The sequence below is a fragment of the Schistocerca gregaria genome, chromosome 7, assembly GCF_023897955.1.
Source record: "Schistocerca gregaria isolate iqSchGreg1 chromosome 7, iqSchGreg1.2, whole genome shotgun sequence".
In the NCBI taxonomy this organism is placed as follows: domain Eukaryota; kingdom Metazoa; phylum Arthropoda; class Insecta; order Orthoptera; family Acrididae; genus Schistocerca; species Schistocerca gregaria.
In genome coordinates, this window is record NC_064926.1 from 423,044,132 (window position 1) to 423,065,540 (window position 21,409).

At 44.8% G+C, this 21,409-nt stretch overlaps 1 protein-coding gene and 1 non-coding gene across 3 annotated transcripts in view; both read right to left on the reverse strand.

Annotated features, from left to right (window-relative positions):
* Positions 1–21,409, reverse strand: part of LOC126282160 (AF4/FMR2 family member lilli-like) — an 896,885-nt gene that overhangs the window by 695,460 nt on the left and 180,016 nt on the right. The window lies entirely within an intron of this gene.
* Positions 20,616–20,689, reverse strand: Trnat-ugu (transfer RNA threonine (anticodon UGU)). The gene has a single exon. It is a non-coding gene; the product is annotated as a tRNA-Thr (tRNA).

Sequence of the window (21,409 nt, forward strand, 5' to 3'; positions counted from 1 at the left end):
TTGGGATTGGAATTGTTACATTCTTCCTGAAATCTGAGGGTATTTCGACTTATCACTTTAAAAATTGTTTCGCTCATTGAAACTCAAATAAAAAACTAACAAAAAAATTGGTTTTAGATGCGTTTTCCCCAGTTCCGCTGAAATGGACAGCGGTGTGTGGTCGCAAAATACATTTTTATCTATTGCAATATTTGTGTACAGCGGCATGGCGAGGCTCGGCGGGCGGTCTGCAAGGCCAGCTAAGCGAGACGGCTCGGCCACTGCAGCAACATACGAATTCGCCCGGGGCGCTGGCCGCGGGAGATCGCAGGCGCCAGCGCCCCCAGGGGCTCAGTTTGGACGAGCCTGACCTAACTGGAAGGATTTTTTCCCATCCTTCGAGCACACTGGCCCCTTTCCTTCGCTAAGAGTGAGAATCGTGTTACGTGTACCTGACATGTGTAGGTTACTGCAGTGGGAGAGTGGGTGACAGTATGTCTGTGGTGTCATGTTTGCGTTGAACGATGAGACAAGGGAGAGGGAGAAACCCGCTGCTGGCGCCTTTCCTACTCTACTGACTGGCACTCAGGGGGGGTCGCCAAACGTTACGTCTCCCCCCCCCCCCCCCCCTATGCGGACTGATCAACATCAACAGTGGCACACGCGCTCACTGCGCGAGACCTACTTATTAATTTATTAACCTCGTAAATGACTGGCTTTTATTGCAGTTGCATGCACAAAACTCTTAGCTGCACCAGTAGTTTTGTGGAGCCTATTTTTGCTAATGCCGAAGATTCTATTACTAACACACTCGTATGAATATTTCGCTGATAACGTTTTCCTTTGCTTGGTGTAACTCTTGTCCGTCTCTTAATGACTTTATAACGCCCTTCAATTAGGGACGAATTCGACTGCATTAAGGGGTCAAGACACGGAGACCAGAAATTTTAACTAATTTCTCTACAGACAGAGCACAAACATGTCGACACTTCCCTCTCCACCCCTCACTGAAACTGCTCATCAGCTTTTTACTTGATAGTGTCTCACTCCGTTTCATGGCTGATGCTGGCTGAGATATTCTGCAGCCGATACGGACGTAAGCCCGTCCATGTTGGCAAGAAGCCGAAAGGTATGTTGTGCCATGCGTGGCTTCTTATTTTGTGTAATTACTTGTCATTTCCGAGGCTTGTGGTTTACGCAATTTTGCTACCTGCAATTTTGCTGTCAGCAAATTTATGCAGGGTATTTAAAAATCACAATGGTTTATTCCAGTCCGTATATAGGCGAATTAAGTTCACTACAGCGTGCTTGGTTCTAGACTTATTACATTCAAAACAGTGACTTTCATCAAACCGTTTTTCTTTCTTTTCACAAGACGTTCAAAATGTAATGTCCATCTCCTCCTCCTTGAATACAACCTTAACATCGGTGCGTCATAGCCGTGCCAATATGATCCCGAATTCCAAAAAAATATTGCGTATTTCCTCAAAACTTAACACAATTAAATTATGAAGGGATTCTATATTGGCACTGAAGACTCATACACCAAGGATTTGAAATGTCCTGAAAAGTAGAAATAGATATGGTTCATACCAGGTGATCGTGTAGGCCAGACAACTGGCGACTATCTATACAGGAAACAAGAACATACGATACAAGTGACGGCGAGTTTAGTACTCAACTGTGTATTCATGCAAGAAGTGAGCTTGTTGGCGAACTATCAGCGGAATGTCTTCGCAACTTTTAGGCCGATTTTAATCGTTATTTTATTAGTTATTTTATTCGTCTCCGGTGCCTGACATGGATTCGCTTCGAAATCGAATTGTGGCAGGTTGTGAGTAAGCACAGAATAGTAGTGGAGTTTCAGATTGTGTGCGCAGCGCCGCGAGACGCCGATGGGAAGCCTGTATTGAAGCATAATAGACATTTTGATCGTCGTCATTTGTAAAGGAAACTGTCTGTGGGAAGAAAAACATTCCCAGAACATCGTTGTTTTGAAGACAAACTTAGAAACCTAGCAAATCCGGGCATCTGTTGTAAAGAACTTTTTTGCTACCTACATTCGGCCAATACACAACTGAAATAATGCACTCCGTTTTTTAAACCCCCGTATAAGTAAATATGAATACTTGCTAATAAAACCAGTAAAACTCCCATTCTTTTAACAATTGGACTCCCATGTATAAAACGGTGTCAAACGTCTGATTACTACACAAATGAATTAGTGTCTTAAATATTTGATTTTAAGCATGTAAGCGAAGGAAAATTAACGATTTGAACTTGTGTGTACGTTTTGTAGCAAGTCGATAAGTGCTCTGATACCCGCGTATTGGATGAAGAAAGTCCAAGTCTTGGGGATATTTTTGTTCTGTCGTTGCAAATAAAAAAAATGTGCGTTTTTTTCCACCAGACGCGTTCCGCTTTATTGAGCTAAAGCATCGTCAGTGGTCTGTAATTAATTTACTAACATTTTGATTTGCTTTACGATCGAAAAACAGTTCATAAACAATATGTTGGTTTGCATTTACTGTGATTTCCGCTTGATTTGTCGCTTATATTGGAAAATGTCGTCTGTTAGCACATCGTTGATGTTTTCCTTCTTTAGACATTGTTAGTTGTGGTCTAATTTGTAGTTGATCTGCAGCACTATGCATTTCTTATGTGCTGGCAGACGACATTTTTCGATGTAAGCGAAAAATCAAGCAAAAATCAACTTAGGTACAAACATATCGTTAACGAACTGTTTTTCGATCTTAAAGCAAATCAAAATGTAAATAACTTAATTAAAGACCACTGATGATGCTTTACCTCAATAGAGCGAAACGCGTCTGGCGAGAAAAATATCTGACGCATTTTTGTAGTCGCAATGACAGAACAAAAATACCCGCAAGAAATGTAAAGCAACTACGGACAACATGGCCACACAAAAGAATTTGAAGTCCAGATATTGTAAGCAGGCTGTTTAGGTTTATATGTTGGTAACGCCACGTAGCGCTCTGTATGAAAATCACTGTGTTGTGTGCTATCTGTGGCTGGTTGGCATTGTTGGAATATTTGCCGTTGTAGTGTTGGCGGTTGGATGTGAACAGCGCGTAGCGTTGTGCAGTTGGAGGTTAGCCACCAGCAGTGGTGGTTGTGGAGAGAGGGAGGGAGAGAGGGAGGGAGAGAGGGAGGGAGAGAGGGAGGGAGAGAGGGAGGGAGAGAGGGAGGGAGAGAGGGAGGGAGAGAGGGAGGGAGAGAGGGAGGGAGAGAGGGAGGGAGAGAGGGAGGGAGAGAGGGAGGGAGAGAGGGAGGGAGAGAGGGAGGGAGAGAGGGAGGGAGAGAGGGAGAGAGAGGGGGGGGGGGGAGATGGCAGAGTTTTGAGAGCGGACGATCCGGACGTGTGTCCGTCAGAAAAAGGAAATTTGTAAGACTGGATGTCATGAACTGATTATATATATATATATAAAACTTTTGAACACTACTGAGGTAAATACATTGATTGTTCTCTATCAAAATCTTTCATTTGCTAACAATGCTTATCAGTAGTTAGTGCCTTCCGTAATTAGAATCTTATTTAGCTGGCAGTATTGGCACACGCTGCATTGCAGTAGTTCGAATAACGAAGATTTTTGTGAGGTAAGTGATTCATGAAAGATATAGGCTATTGTTAGTCAAGGCCATTCTTTTTTATGGATTATTGAATGTCAGATTGCGTTGCGCTAAAAAATATATTGTTTCAGTTTAGTGATGATCAGGATAAGTAAAGAGAGAAATGTCTGAGTACGTTCAGTTTTGGTCAGCTGTTTGAAAATCAAATAATGTAAGAGTTTTTCCAACACTGTCAATCTGGTTCAAATGGCTCTGAGCACTATGGGACTAAACATCTGAGGTCATCAGTCCCCTAGACTTAGAACTACTTCAACTTCACTAACCTAAGGACATCACACACATCCATGCCCGAGGCAGGATTCAAACCTGCGACCGTAGCAGCAGCGCAGTTCCAGACTGTAGCGCCTAGAACCTTCTCGGCCACCAGGGCTGTCCATTCTTTACATTCAAAGGGAAGTTTCACTTCAATATCTGCGCACCACCAGTTACACTGCGTCAAAAAGGTGTTATTTATCTAATTGTGTTGAACTTCTGAAGTAAGATTATACCTCTTAATGAGTGCATTATGACAGCATTTTCAATTAGGTCAATTATTAAACGGAATATGGAAAAATTAAATTTATGTTGCCCCAGGAAACTGTTAGATAAGCAACCTTCAACTGGTACTGCCTTCGGGATAGCGGTTTAGTGAAGTGGATGATTTCAGGGTCATGATTTCCCCCTCCCCCCCCCCCCCCTCTCTCTCTCTCTCTCTCTCTCTCTCTCTCTCTCTCTCTCTCTCTCTGACACAAACACACACACACACACACCTTGGCTCTGTGCCGCAGTGCTAAGTGCTCAGTCTGTACCAATTCGATTATACACAGAGTACGCGAAAGAAATTGCCCCCTTCTAACAGCCGTGTACCGCAAGTCTCTAGAGGAACGGAAGGTTCCAAATGATTGGAAAAGAGCACAGGTAGCCTCAGTCTTCAAGAAGGGTTGTCGAGCAGATGCGCAAAACTATAGACCTATATCTCTGACGTCGATCTGTTGTAGAATTTTAGAACATGTTTTTTGCTCGAGTATCATGTCGTTTTTGGAAACCCAGAATCTACTCTGTAGGAATCAACATGGATTCCGTAAACACCGATCGTGTGAGACCCAACTCGCTTTATTTGTTCATGAGACCCACAAAATAGTAGATACAGGCTCCCAGGTAGATGCCATTTTCCTTGACTTCCGGAAGGAATTCGATACAGTTCCGCACTGTCGCCTTATAAACAAAGTAAGATCCTACGGAATATCAGACCAGTTGTGTGGCTGGATTGAAGCAAACAGAACACAGCATGTTGTTATCAATGGAGAGACGTCTACAGACGTTAAAGTAACCTCTGGTGTGCCACAGGGGAGTGTTACGGGACCATTGCTTTTCAAAATATATATAAATGACCTAGTAGATAGTGTCGGAAGTTCCATACGGCTTTTCGCGGATGATGCTGTAGTATATAGAGAAGTTGCAGCTTTAGAAAGTTGCAGCGAAGATAGGCACTTGGTGCTGGGAGTGGCAACTGACCCTTAACACAGACAAATGTAATGTATTGCGAATACATAGAAAGAAGGATCCTTTATTGTATGATTATATGATAGCAGAACAAACACTGGTAGCAGTTACTTCTGTAAAATATCTGGGAGTATGCGTAAGGAGCGATTTGAAGTGGAATGATCATGTAGAATTAATTGTTGGTAAGGCGGGTACCAGGTTGAGATTCATTAGGAGAGACCTTAGAAAATGTAGTCCATCAACAAAGGAGGTGGCTTACAAAACACTCGTTCGACCTATACTTGAGTATTGCTCATCAGTGTGGGATCCGTACCAGATCGGATTGACGGAAGAGATAGAGAAGATCCAAAAAGAGCGGCGCGTTTCGTCACAGGATTATTTGGTAACCGTGACAGCGTTACGGAGATGTTTAACAAACTCAAATGGCAGACTCTGCAAGAGAGGCGCTCTGCATCGCGGTGTAGCTTGCTCGCCAGGTTTCGAGAGGGTGCGCTTCTGGATGAGGTATCGAACATATTGCTTCCCCCCTACTTATACCTCCCGAGGAGATCACGAGTGTAAAATTAGAGAGATTAGAGCGCGCACGGAGGCTTTCAGACAGTCGTTCTTCCCGCGAACCATACGAGACTGTAACAGGAAAGAGAGGTAAAGACAGTGGTACGTAAAGTGCCCTCCGCCACACATCGTTAGGTGGCTTGCGGAGTATAAATGTAGATGTACTATATTGTCTAGTGAAGAGGGGGCCGGCCTGCGGGCGTGCAGCCAGACGTCTCGAGAAGCGCTGAGCGAGCAGCCAGTCGGCGGGGGGGGGGGGGGGGGGGGGCGGCGAGGGTTGGGAGGGGGGGGGGGAAGGGGGGAGTTGGTGAGTGGGAGAGGCGCCGCCGTCTGTCGGCCGGCCTTGACCGGCGCTGGGGGTACAGGCCACAGCTGGGGACGGCCAGGTGAGCCGGCGACTGTCCACTTGTGCTGCGCGGGTAGGGGGTCAGCGTACAGCTGCGGGACTGGCCCGAGTGGACAGGTGTGGCCGAGCGAGAGGTGGTGGTGGTGGTGGTGGTGGTGGTGGTGGTGGGTTGTTACAGCGGGGTTAGGCACAGGTCGCGCAAAACAACGTGTCGTCGGTTGCCAAGTAATCAAGAATAATGCATATTAAGAATAATGCATATTAAGAATAATGCATATTAAGAATAATGCATATTAAGAATAATGCATATTAATAATAATGCATATTAAGAATAATGCATATTAAGAACCTTTCGATGCCGGTTAGTATCGATCACTTCATTTATAAAAGTAGATTATACCTTTTTATAAATGTATTACTACATAAACTATATTCTGTGTTAACAACAGCTTTGATGAAACTTCCTGGCAAATTAAAACTCTGTGCCGGACCGAGACTCGAACTCGAGACCTTTGCCTTTCGCGGCCAAGTGCTCTACCAATTGAGCTACCCAAGCACGACTCACGCCCCGTCCTCACAGCTTTACTTCTTTCAGTACCTCGTCTCCTACCTTCCAAACTTTACAGAAGTTCTCCTGCGAACCTTGCAGAACTAGCACTCGTGAAAGAAAGGATATTTGCGGAGACATGGCTTAGCCACAGCCTGGGGCATGTTTCCAGAACGATACTTTCACCCTGCAGCGGAGTGGGAAGGTAGGAGACGAGGTACTGGCAGAAGTAAAGCTGTGGGAAGGGGGCCTGAGACATGCTTGGGTAGCTCAGTTGATAGAGCACTTGCACGCGAAACGCAAAGGTCCCGAGTTGGAGTCTCGGTCCGTCACACAGTTTTTATCTGCTAAGAAGTTTCACATCAGCGCACACGCCGCTGCAGGGTGAAAATCCCATTCTGGAAACAGCTTTGATGTTTGTGAACTGAGGAATTTTGTAGTTAATTAACAAATACACTAAGACAGAAAACGAACCAGGAAGGAATCATCCGAATGGGACGGTTTTTGGTAGATTTCATGTGCATGTACAGGAAACAAATGATCACCCTAGAAAAAATTGAATGCATTATTGAAGAGGAAACGTTTCACAAGTTGCGCAAGTTAATAACGCAAGTCCGGCCCTTATGCAAGACGTTATTCGGATTGGTATTCACTGCTGGAGTTGGGGATTATCGTGAAACATTCTGTCGAATCTGCCCGTTCCGTTGTCAAAAGCCCGAACTTGTTGTAGCGCCCTGCCCGTAATGCTCGCTACGTTCTCAGTCTGGGAGGGATCCGGCGACCCTGCTGGTCAACCTAGGGTTCGGCCAGCACCGACAGTTGGCCGCCACATGGTCCGACAACCAGGAGTGCTCATCTAGGGAGCCATGTCACAGCACAACCCCTTTTGTTGACATCTACGGCACCCTTGCAGCACAGCAGTACGTCGACGACATTCTACACCCCTTTTTTCTGTCCTTCATCGCATGCCATCTCGGACTTCCATTTCAGTAATAAGATGATGCTACAGCTTCTACTGATTGTCTCCGTGCTTGCCAAACCCTACCTTGGCTGGTAAGGTCGCCGGATCTCTCCCCTGTGCAGAACGTTTGGAGCACTATGGTCGGGGCCTACCAACTAGTTCGGGATTCTGATGATCTAACGCGACAATTGAACAGAATTCGACACGGTATCTCTCAGGAGGGCACCCGACAACTATCAATCAATGCCAAGCTGAATAAGTGCTTGCATAAGCAATAGAGGTGGGCCATCGCGTCATTAACTTGCAAAGGCAGCTCTCTTGTATACATCATCCAGTTTTTCTGTAGCTGTAATCATCTGTTTGTACATACATCTCACCTCTGCCAATTTCGGTCCTATTCGGTAACTCTTGTGGTGTCTTGTTTTATCTTAGAGTGTATGTTCTTTTAATAGAGTTTTTTTATGTAGCGTTTTCGCTACATTTTGTAATACTTACGCAAAAACTTGTTCGCAATAGATTTAAATACGTTTGTCGCGAGCTATGTATTTGTTTGTCGCCAGCTAAGTATATGTTTAAAATGCTGACAGATATACTGTCTGTTATACACAGGAAGATATATTACACCACCTACAATGTTCAAATGCACCAAATTTTGCCGTAACAATAATTGCCATCGAAAGAGATGTAGAAATTAATGTACATTCATTGATAGCCTACGTTTCAATGCTCTGTGGTAAATCCTCACTTGGACAAGAAGTATTCATTGGGATAAGTGAGTATCACAGCTTCATGTGCACTTCACACTCGCACATCTTGCAAGTATCTTTTTAAACAGCTGCGAATAATAACGACAGCCACATACTATATTTATGGAAATTTTTGTCTACAATCCAGTTTCATACTACTTGAGACATTCACCGGTCATCTGCACCTCCCTCTAGCAAGTCTAGCTTTGGCACAGAAAGGAGTGCAATGCTCCACTATACGAATTTCTGACATTCAACAAAAGTGTTTTCAATTGCAAATTAAAGTTCATTCTCCTTAACTCCTTTTATACCATAGAGGAATTCTTGAATGGAATTAATTACGCAGTTACAGACTTGTAAATGGCCATCATCTGGCAATATAGAGGTACGTGTTGGTTCAGCTGACCCTCCAACTCGTTTATTTCTGGTACCGTTCGAGATATTGTAGCTATGTTTCCATGCAAATGAATTGTTATGAAATCCTCACTAAGTGATGCACGATCAATCTTCGTACCTATTAAGTTACAGAGACATCGGTACCAACTTTGTTTTCTCAAATGGAACTACACTAATTCCGGGTTAGTATCTTAGTTCTACAGGACACGGATTCAACGGTGTTTCGCTCTTCAAACTCCGATAACTAGTTTCGGAGTAATTACAGCATTTGTAACTTCGGAGTTATTTTGAAAAAGAAACCGACTGCTGGCTTATGTCGAAGTTCCTGATAACGTAAAAAAAAATAAAAACACATTAGGTAAGTATGAAACATTGTGCACTGCCGCGATGCCGATATAGGAGGGGCACAGAGCAAATATAGCTTTCACCGTGTGTGTGTGTGTGTGTGTGTGTGTGTGTGTGTGTGTGTGTGTGTGTGTGTATTTATAATGAAAAAATAAGTGTCTTCCCGAAACGAGGACAAACTACATAAGACAGCTCTATACGGAAAACACTTACGCAAAGTGGAGAGAACAGTTGTGTTGTACGCACACAGGTATCCCGACAGAGGGTAGCTAACGGGAATGACAATTAAGCGAATGTTCAAAGAAATGTTATTGGAAAGACACTGGCGTGCCACGCAGTAGTTAAGAAGCAAGGCCGTAAAGAGCGGAGCGAACGAAATAGATGTTCTGGCGGCTGTCGATCATCATCCATCTGCTGACTCCAGAGAAATTTTGAGCATGTCAACGCAGCATTGTTTGCATTTTGCGCGCGAATTGCTTCCATTTGTATCACGTGTCACTTTATCAGCAGTCTAACCAGCGGTATTGCAAAGGACGCGTGGAATTCTGTCGCTCGGTTGTGATGCGACATGGGGACAATAGGTTCTTTACTCGAAGAATTCACTTAACCGACGAAGCAACCTTTAGAAATCATGCAAAGGTGAATGCAAGAATCAGCACCATTGTGCCGCAGAGGATCTCCACTGGCTGAGATTGGACATTGACAGTGGAGTGTGCACGTATCGTGCGGAATTGTTTGAGACTACATTATTGGTCACTGCTGCGTAGAAGTAATCTTAACCGGTAAAGGCACTTTTTTTTTGCCGAAGTGCTACCACCTCTCCTAGACGAAGCATCACTAAAAGTACGTATATTTGTGTGTTATGAGCATGGCGAGTGCCCAGCTCACTTCACGCTTGTGGCTAGGAAAGCCCTCACCCAGCTTTTTCCTGGTCGATGGATAGGACGTGAAGGCTTTGCCAGTTTGATTGCACGTTCACTTGATGTGACGCAGCTGTGTTTTTCTTCTCTGACCCAAAACGAAGTTACAGTCTACGCACAAATTTAAGATCCGAGTGGATTTGAACCACCGCATTGTTGCAGCATATATAATGATGTAGCAGGAATTTCTTCAGTCTGACCACATAGCCTTGCACCAACGACTGCTAACGTGTATTGTCATATATGGTAACCATTTCGAACACTTTATGGCGTAAACGGAATTTGAAGGAAGTGTTTATGACCACATTCATTCGCGCTTTCGTATTTGTTGCTTTTGATAATGTAATGTCTGCAATTTTAGTGTGTATTTTGACAAACTCTTGATGCTAGGCTCACAGCTCACTATCTTTATACCTCTACCCACTGTTTCACAAATTTGTTCAACTTTTGACGTGCATCTTTCTTTCAAGATTCTGCCAGAAACAAGGACGTAACTGTTACCGTAATTAATATGTGAACCATCCTTAGATGCCACTCGTTTGTCTTCCAGTTGGTGTACCTGTTCAGCCACCTGTACCCAAGCATGATTGGTACCAGCTTGCAATTACACTTTTCTCCACTATTCAGAGACACTCTCAGCTGCGTCAAGATGGAGAGCCCCACCAGCATTACGTGGCAGATCTGTATAACACGAATTTCCGCACAGGACAGTGATCGGTTTCACGTTCACAACAGATAAAACCTTAGTTCTAAATACTGTAATTACTCCGAAACTAGTAATCGGATTTTTGCATGTGGCACACCATTGATTTTGCATCTTTTATGACTACGATACTAGCAGCAAAAATTACTATAGTATAAGTGTTTTGTGCTGGGCACTTTCGTAGCATTTGTATATCAATTGCGGTAGTTAGAAAGCGAAGACCTTTTGCATGATGCACATTAAGTTTCTTTTTGTTTATCCTGCATACCTAGACGCATCTTCAGTGGCTGTCCTGAAATGCTACACGATTTTTTCGTATGCACATATATGGTTATTGTTTGCACTTGTAAGCTATAGATTTAAGAAAGTTCATTAAAGTTTTTAATATAGGATGCAAAGGTATTTACATAACAGCATCTAATTCATTATTTGTAAGCAAACAGCTTTCCCTAATATGGTAAACTAACTGGTCCAAAGCTTGCAGTTTTGCTTGTGGTCACTCTGCTTTCTGAATTTAGCACTGCAAGTGCCGTTTTCGGTGTCTGAAGTTTCATTCGCCTCTGGAAGTGTCGTAGCTTTCTCAGTTCTCCCTTTCGATGTATGCGCGTACGTTTGTGTTTCGAAGTTTTATTTTTCCAATAGAAAATAAAAATTAAAATGAAAGAAAGAAACAAATGAATACAGGAACTGGGGAAGTTGTCAACACTTACAGAAACGTATGACACTACACACACAAAATGGCACTTGCCATGCTGGTCACTGTGACCGAGCGGTTCTAGGCGCTTCAGTCCGGAACCGCGCTGCTGCTACGGTCGCAAGTTCGAATCCTGCCTCGGGCATGGATGTGTGTGATAGCCTTAGGCTAGTTAGGTTTAAGTGTTTCTAAGTTTAGGGAACCGATGACTTCAGATGTTAAATCCCATAGTGCTCAGAGCCATTAGAACGATTATCACTTGCCGTCCTAGAGACAGAAATCAGAGTGACCCCTAGGAAAACTGCAAGCTTTTAATCAGTTTTCCACTTGAAAGTTGTTTGGCTTGTAAATAATGAATCAGGCGCTGATCTGTATGTACCGTTCCAGTCTATTATGAACACTTCAATGAACTGTTTTAAATCTCTAATGTGTATGTGCAAACGAAAAATTACATGTGCAAACGAAAAAGCGAGTTATATTTCAGGCCATCTACTGAAGATACCATATAAACAAACCGAAACGCGTCTAGGTGCGCAAGTTAAATAAACTTTATGTGCACCACGCAAAAGGCATTTTTTTCTTTTTAACTGCAATTTACTATTTTTCACTCAAAAATATATTTTATACCGCTAACTCTGTAATTCATTTATCTATGAACACAGACTAAGTCATTTGCATTTGGTGAAGAGTTTTTTCACAATTCATTTCGTGTGAACAGAATTGGGATGTGTTAAATCGTTCAGAAAATATCTGATTTGAAAAGCCTAGCTGAATTACTCTTAGGAATGTGCGCTTTTTACTTCTGACATTACGCGGTAAGCAGAATAATAAGCAAAATGGTTCAAATGGCTCTGAGCACTATGGGACTTAACATCTATGGTCATCAGTCCCCTAGAACTTAGAACTACTTAAACTTAACTAACCTAAGGACATCACACAACACCCAGCCATCACGAGGCAGAGAAAATCCCTGACCCCGCCGGGAATCGAACCCGGGAACCCGGGCGTGGAAAGCGAGAACGCTACCGCACGACCACGAGATGCGGGCAATTATAAGCAGACAGTCTGTTTATTTTCATGACTTCGAAATATGCAATGTGTACTACGTAAATCTTCCCGTCGTATTAATTCAGTATATTCTTATTAGATCAGCGTCAGTTTCATGTAGTTACCATGCTAGAATATTTCAGCGGTCCACCTGACCACAAACTTTATGTCTGAATACTGTTCGATAAATTTGTAGCAAAGCAGTTTCTCACCTCGAAATGGCGGCCAGATGGACCGCTGAAATATTAACCAAGATGACTATGATCCAGCTGCGGACTTAACAATAATATAAAGCGATTTGCACGTTGCAGCAGGATCTGCAGCGAATTGACGCATGGTGCACGGAATGGCAATTGAATCTCAATGTAGACAAGCGTAATGTGCTGCGAATACATAGAAAGATAGGTCCCTTATCATTTAGCTACAAAACAGCAGGTCAGCAACTGGAAGCATTTAATTCCATAAATTATCTGGGAGTACGCATTAGGAGTGATTCAAAATGCAATGATCATATGAAGTTGATCGTCGGTAAAGCATATGCCGGACTGAGATTCATTGGAAGAATCCTAAGTAAATGCAATCCGAAAACAAAGGAAGTAGGTTACAGTACGCTTGTTCGTCCACTGCCTGAATACTGCTCAGCAGTGTGGGATCCGCACCAGGTAGGGTTGATAGAAGAGATAGAGAAGATCCAACGGAGAGCAGCGCGCTTCGTTACAGGATCATTTAGTAATTGCGAAAGCGTTACGGAGATGATAGATAAACTCCAGTGGAAGACTCTGCAGGAGAGACGCTCAGTAGCTCGGTACGGGCTTTTGTTGAAGTTTCGAGAACATACCTTCACCGAAGAGTCAAGCAGTATATTGCTCCCTCCTACGTATATCTCGCGAAGAGACCATGAGGATAAAATCAGAGAGATTAGAGCCCACACAGAAGCATACCGACAATCCTCCTTTCCACGTACAATACGAGACTGGAATAGAAGGGAGAACCGAGAGAGGTACTCAGGGTACCCTCCGCCACACACCGTTAGGTGGCTTGCGGAGTATGGATGTAGATGTTACCAAGAATCAATAATATTTTAAACCCGAGTGTTCCCGCAGTCCGCATTTCCTGAACAACAGCCCTATTTATGTGATAATGAGAAACAGCAACGTCGCTAGCCACCAATAAAATTACGTCGGACGAGTAATAGAGTTTTATTTTAAGAATAAATAAATGCAACTTGACGCTGCCGCAATTTTAGTAAAATGTGTCTGGAACAAACAGATAATTTTCTTGCAATTACGTTTTTGCTGTCAATACAGAGAGAAATATATACGTTGGAAGTATTATGCAACTATATTCTTAATTTACGTAATTATCAAGTTTTCTTAGCCGAAAGGGATACTCTGTGAGAGGTATCTCGAGATAGGCTGAGGTCAGCTGTTCCTTCCTTAGGTGCGTGTCATATCAAGCAGAAACTAGCTTAAGACTCTTCTGACACGTGTGTTTATTAGCCAGTTCACCTGGCACATGAGATACGCAAGGCACCGCGTGCTCCTTCGTTCGGTACTTGTTGCATTTGTAAAGTGCGCTCCGTCTCCGTAGAATGAAACACCGAATGCGTCTTAAATGTCAGACGAGGTACTGCGATAGCACACTACCTCAGAAATTAGAGCGAATGAATAACCAACTTTTAGTGAAACTCGGTTTTACATTTTGAAATTATGTAACGAGAGAGCCAGTGCATAATTACGACACTGAGTTCTCACTCTGGATCAGCAGAGTATAAATATTCATTCTGTCATCCACTTTAGGTTGTGAGTTGCTTCCATAAATCGCTTACGGCGAATGCCAGGGTGGCATGTTTTGGAAATGTAGCTGCTACGCTGTTCTTGGAAGAAACGATCTTATGTGCAATCCATGACGGGTACGTCGTGCGTCGAACTCCTGTGCTCCGTCTTCTCTTAATGACTGCGAAAAGCAGCGTGTATAAGGTAGCGGTTGTAAACAACAGCATCATCATATTGTGGCACGAATACATGTCAGGTGTATCGCGAGATCTTTAATGTTTTATCTGCCCAAGATTAAAAATCGTCTAGAATACAAAAAATTATTCTTATTCAAGAGTCGTACCTAATGAATTGGTGATTTATGTATCTCATAACCGTTAAATTATAATGAGTAAGTATTTACTTTGTGTGTGTGCTTTTTTTGCATCGAGGAAAAACATACTCTGACGCGCCCCAAAGGAAGCACATTGAGAAACGCGGTTCTATCTGCCTACGTCCTGCTGTAACATTCTACTTACCGGCCACAAACGTCTGCTAGCCGTGTTGCCTATTAGAGTCACATCGGCTAGTTACGGCTTGCAGGGGGAAGAGAGTATTTGTTCGGTCTCAGATTGATAGGCGTGTCGTTCCCTAACCCACCCGGGCTCGCCTCCGACAGGAATGCTCATCTCAAGGGCTAGTAGTTTCCCCACTACGGCCAGTGTTTCCAACACCCGTTGCAGAAAAGACACACTCCTGCCAGAAGGCAGCACCTTATAGAAGCTCTGTAAGCAGAAGCAGAAAACTGCCAACAAGAATACCTACAACCTTCTGCTCGCTTTTATTGCTGTAAGGCCTATATCTATATACATAATAAAACCGTGTACATACTCATCTTCAAGAATACTAGAGGAATTTTCGTGGGGTTTTTGGAGGCAACTTTAAGCCTACACGGTGCCCAAAGCTGTACTCATTTCATCAAAGTCTGATCACAAAAAGGAAAGTACCCGTAAATATTATGAACATTTATGTAAGTAAGTTCCACATCTGATCCTAAACCGCTGGAAAGCTTTCAACCTCGTATCACTTACTTCCTGAAACGAACACATGTGGGTAAGGACCATCTACCTATCGAAGGAGAGGGGTAAGGGCGGAAAGGAAGTGTAGGTCATGTTGCGTGGATATCTAGGCTCTATTCCTCCATTTGAGGACAAGAACAAATTTTACACCTACTGTCGAATAAATTTTCCTGGATAAAAAATGACACCTCCCTCAAATGATGAAAAAATTTACTAACTGTATTCACACCACAATTTGCAGACATTCTTCACATAGACCACTGAATGTACGTGCAAAATTGTATCATTCTACACCACAGACACAGGGGGAGGACTAGGGCAAAAAGGAGGAGGAGGAGGAATAGGAGGAGGAGAGAGAATGGGATGAGGAGGGGGGAGAGAATGGGATGAGGAGGGGGGAGAGAATGGGATGAGGAGGGGGGAGAGAATGGGATGAGGAGGGGGGGAGAGAATGGGATGAGGAGGGGGGAGAGAATGGGATGAGGAGGGGGGAGAGAATGGGATGAGGAGGGGGGAGAGAATGGGATGAGGAGGGGGGAGAGAATGGGATGAGGAGGGGGGGAGAATGGTTTGAGGAGGGGGGAGAGAATGGGATGAGGAGGGGGGAGAGAATGGGATGAGGAGGGGGGGAGAGAATGGGATGAGGAGGGGGGGAGAGAATGGGATGAGGAGGGGGGGAGAGAATGGGATGAGGAGGGGGGGAGAGAATGGGATGAGGAGGGGGGGAGAGAATGGGATGAGGAGGGGGGGAGAGAATGGGATGAGGAGGGGGGGAGAGAATGGGATGAGGAGGGGGGGAGAGAATGGGATGAGGAGGGGGGGAGAGAATGGGATGAGGAGGGGGGAGAGAATGGGATGAGGAGGAGGATGGATGGATGGATAGGGGGATGAGATGGAGAGAGGAGAGGGCAGAAGGGGGAGGGAGATGGATGGGGAGAGAAGAGGGGGAAAAGGAAGGAAATGGACAGGGTGAGGGTGAGGAGGGAGATGGCGAGGGGGGGAGGAGGACTTTAACTACTAGAATTGAAAGAAATACATTCATGGGCAATGCTGAGTCCTCATGTAGTGTCAATTCCCTGAAGCGGGTTTCGAGGTCGAGAAATCGGGGAGTCAGTGGCACGCCTCGTGGAGCTGAAATGGCAAGCCGTGAGTTCCCTAGGATGGCTTTCGTACTTTGAAGTGGTCAGCCTTTGTGATAACGTGGTTACTCTCCCAGTACAGAATGCCTACAAAGCGAAGGTGTGTTCATGTGCACGGGCGTCGAAATTTGCTAGTGTTGCGCATTTGCGAGCATGGACTTGGTCGCTGAAAAAGCATATCTCAGAGCAGAAGGTGGAACCATTAGCTAGCCAGAGGTGGTTTTGGAAAAAAAGTGACAGGCTGTTCACTTTGGAGTTGTGAGACGTGTAACCCTGTCCTTCGGGTCAAAGCGAGGCTGGGCTGATCGATAGCAGAGCGGAGAATTAATCCGGGTCTGCCACTAAACGTTTCCGATTAAGCGACGGAGCAGTAATGTCTGGTAATGTGTCTCGCGCGCCGCATTTCGACAGCTCTGTGTCGACTCTGGCGCGACAGAGAAGCCAGCAGCAGCGGATGAGCGGTTTGCAGTCCGGCGGACACATTCGGCGCCGGCAGCGACAGCGACAGGGAAACCGAGTCGCGGTTGCCGCCCTCATTCGTCGCGCGCAGCTTTCTCCGGGCCCGCCGCACCGCTCTGCGAGAGGCGAAGAGCCGGTAATGGACTGCCTCGCCCGCGGCGGCCTCTTCCCCCTAGGGGAGCCTGCCGGGAACTGACTGCACTGTCTACAGCCCGGTAGCGACGCGCAGTCAGCTGCAGTCTCGTCTAAGTACGGACAGGTGGGGACGTAAGTCACATGTGGGAATTTACAGGTCTACTTTTAACAAGGGTAGCATAGGCGGTCGGCGTGGCTTTGTAGTAGCATCCCTCTTTACCGTTCGTTTGACCCTCGACGGACGTCAGTATTTATGAATTATACTTTGTAACATCGGGAAGCGTGTATTCGTCATCGCCACACTGGCGTATCACCCGGCGTGATGGTATGGGGTGCCACTGGTTACACGTCTCGGTCACCTCTTGTTCGCATTGACGGCACTTTGAGCAGTGGACGCTACATTTCAGATGTGTTACGAACCGTGGCTCCCCCCTCCATTCGATCCCTGCGAAACCCTACATTTCAGCAGGATAATGCACGACCACATGTTGCAGGTCCTGTACGGGCCTTTCTGGATACAGAAAATGTTCGACTGCTGCCCTGGCCAGAACATTGTCCAGATCTCCCATCAATTGAAAACGTATGATGAATGGTGGCCGAGCAACTGGCTCGTCACAATACGCCAGTCACTACTCTTGATGGACTGTGGTATCGTGTTGAAGCTGCATGGGCAACTGTACCTGTGCACGCCATCCAAGCTCTGTTTGACGCAATGTCGCTATTACGGCCAGAGGTGGTTGTTCTGGGTACTGATTTCTCAGGATCCGTGCACCCAAATTGCGTGAAAATGTAATCACATGTCAGTTCAAGTATAATATATTTGTCCAATGGATGTCCGTTTATCATCTGCATTTCCTCTTGGTGTAGCAATTTTAATGGTCAGTAGCGTATAAATCGGACCAGTCTGCAACACAGAGGGGACGACGGCAGCCAGAGTTTATTAGTGGCGAAATCCACCTCCTCCACGTAGCAGTTTGGGCTGGGCGATGTAAAACCAGCGAGTCAGGACATTTCCTTTTATATGTGGAGATATAGTGGTAAGTTACGCTAACGGTATTTTAACAGAATTGTGGCGACAGCATCTATTTGATTTACACTTTCGCTTTCGTAGTCGTGGCTAGCATGTTACATAGGTCGTAAATACTCGGGTCGGCGTCTACGTTGACAGTTGGTGAAGTAAGGGATATGTAACATGTTTCACTGTACGAGGTGTGTTTTTTAATTAAATACCGCTTCGAAATTCAAGAAAGACGTGCTAAGATCTCAAAAATTTTATTTTTACATGAAAGCCTGTACCGTAATCTACTTTTCTACATAATTTCCATCAATATTGAGGCACTTATGACGTTGTACCAGTTTTTGAATACCCCCCCGCCCCCCTCATAGAAGTCTCAGCCCGACTTGTTAACCACGGCATCACCACAATTTTGACTTCGTCGTCGTCTTGAAGACGCTGACCGCCCAGGTGTTTCTTCAAGTGCAGGAACGGATGGTACTCACCGGGCGCAAGATCGGGGCTGTATGGAGGTTGATCTAGAGTTTCCCTTCGAAAAGATGTGACGAGATCTTTGGTCTGATTCGCCACATGCGGACGGGCATTGTCTTGCAGGAAAACGACGCCCTTCCTCAACTTCCATGGACTGTGGCTTTGATTCTGGTGTGACGTAGGCCACCCATGTTACATCGCCCGTAACAATTTGGCTTAAGGAATCATCATCGTCGTTGTGGTACCGCTTAAGGAAAGTCAATGCACTGTCTAAACGTTTGGTTTTGTGCACATCCGTCAACATTTTCGGTACCCAACGTGCTCACAACTTTCGGTAACTCAAGTGCTCGGTCACAATGCCACACAAAACACTACGAGAAACATTAGGAAAGTCATCCCACAAGGAGGAAATCGTAAAGCGTCTGTTCTCTCTCACCTTAACGTCCACTTCCTGCACGGAAGTTTCATTAACGACAGAAGAACGCCCACTCCTTTGTTCACATGCACATTTGTGTGGCCACCTTTAAATGCTCTCACCCACTTTCTTACCATTCCGTCATTCAATATTTTCTCCGTAAACTGCACAGATCTCACGATGAACATCTATCGCTTTTAGGCCTTTAGCACTAAGATATCTTATAACAGCCCGTACTTCACAGTCGGCGGGACTCACGATTATCGGAGGCATCTTAAGCACTCAGTACACAACGTAAACAAGAAAGAATCAGACTATAATGGCGTCAGTGCGGCTATTAAGGTACAGGCTTTCATGTAAAAATAAAATTATTGAGATATCCTAGCACGTCTTTTTTAATTTCAAAACGGTACTTAAAAAACACGCCTCGTATTTCACAAGAAAGCATGTCATTCGCAACTTTGATACGTTCTTTCTGCAGGCAGTTCACAGCACTTCTCACGGAGTTTCATCGCTAGTTTCTGCCCTCACTTTGCAAGCTCCAGAGATGATTCTCCATAGAGAAAGGTATTACTGATGAGTTTGAAAGCTAGGGCTCGTTCTGCGTGAGCCCCCAGCTCACGAAGATGCCCCCAGCTTCACTATCTTCCATTTTGTTGGAATTTGTACAAATTGTAACTTCAGTACCTCTATCGACTTATTCCAGAATTCAGCTCCAACAGTGAACTGTTTTAGGTTTTAGCGCCATTTTTGCAAGGGCCACTTTCTTCGAAACTTTCAACGCTGTAACAAAATCTTGAGAGATAGCTAGACACTGTTCCTTACCTGAAAGAATTTGCCACCCTGACGCAATTTTATCTTCAGACAAATCGATAACGTAAAGGAAGACCAGAAAGCAATGTCCATAGCTCAATAGCCCTTCAAACATGTTGAAAAGTTTTGTCACGACATATCTTCCCTATTGACACCGCTCCTCATAAGCGGCTTTCCTACCAGAAATGTCACACTTCGCTCATTTAGGAGTTACATCTGGCGTTCCCAAGGATGTCTTATAGGATCTCTGCTGATCCTAATCTATATGAAGGCTTTAGGAGACAATCTGGGCTGCTCCTTAGACTCTTTGCAGATGATGCTCTTATTTACAATCAAGTAAACTCTCCATAACGTCGAAACCAGTAGAAAGATGAATTTGGCGAGATACCTGTGTGGTGCGGACAGTGTCAATTGACCCTAAATAATGGAATGTGTGAGCTCATCCACAAGAGTTCTACAATGAAACCGCTAAATTTCGATTACACGATAAACCTTTCAAATCTGAAGGCAGCCAGTTTAGTTAAATACCCAGGGATTACAATTACGAGCAATTTAAACTGGAACGATGACAGACAGTGTTGTGGTGAACGAGAATCTAAGACTGCGATTCACTGACAGAACACACAGAAGCAAGGAATCCACTAAAGAGGGTGCCTAAGTGACAGCTTTGTGTCTTCTTCTGGAGTACTGCTGTGCAGTTGGCATCCTTTCCAGACTGGACTGACGGAAGACAACGAATAGGTTCAAAGAAAGGCAGCTTGTTTTGTATTATTGCAAAAATGGGAGTGTGGGTGTCACGGGAATGATAGTCAAATAGAGGTGGCTTTCATTAAAACAATACGTTTTCTATATGCTTACATGGTTTGATGACCTGCAGCCGTCTAGGACGAAGTAAGAATCATATATTGATACCTTCAGCTGCTGACGAGCGATGACATATCAACGGGGACAGGTGAAAATATGTGCCCCGACTGGGACTCGAACCCGGGTCTCCTGCTTACATGGCAGACGCTCTATCCATCTGAGCCACCGAGGGCACAGAGAGAGTGCGACTGCATGGACTATCTCGCGCACGCCTCCCGCGAGACCCACATTCTCACCTTACATGTCCACACACTACATTTGAAGTATCCCTACCGAACACACTCATTACTCGTGAAGACATCCTTACCAAGTCCCATAAGAGTTCGGGTAAATATGTGTGTGCATCCGCACAGAAGGAAGTCATGGCCGGTATTTCCAGAACTATATACTTGTATAGATATTGTAGACAACAGACAAGAAGAACGCAATGCTGAAGTCCCACGCTGTCAACGAAAATTATGACAGGTTCTGCGCGCACTGTAGCGTTCTAGTCGTGTTGCTGTGGAGTGGAGCAGATTTCGCGCATTCCACAACTGGCTCCATACAAGCTACTAACAGAAGCGTATAATACCGTAACAGCTCTTTGCGGCAAGCAGTTCCGTCAGTCAGCAGACAGAGAGGGTTCTCATTTAATTGCGAACGCTTAACTACTGAAGGAAACCTCTGACACCATAGACGGTGGCCGTAGGGGCTCGTATCAAAGGTGAAAGCTCGCTTGTTGGATGTGGTTCCACTAATTTACGATCTCTCTTTAACCATACCTAATGGAAGCAGTGTTGCTTTAGTTTTCATTCGGAACCCATGGCGCTATAGTATTCTGTTGAAAATCTGGAGCAATGTGCCAACTAATGGTCTCACACGACGCCACCGTGCATTCGAAGAGATGTTACAGT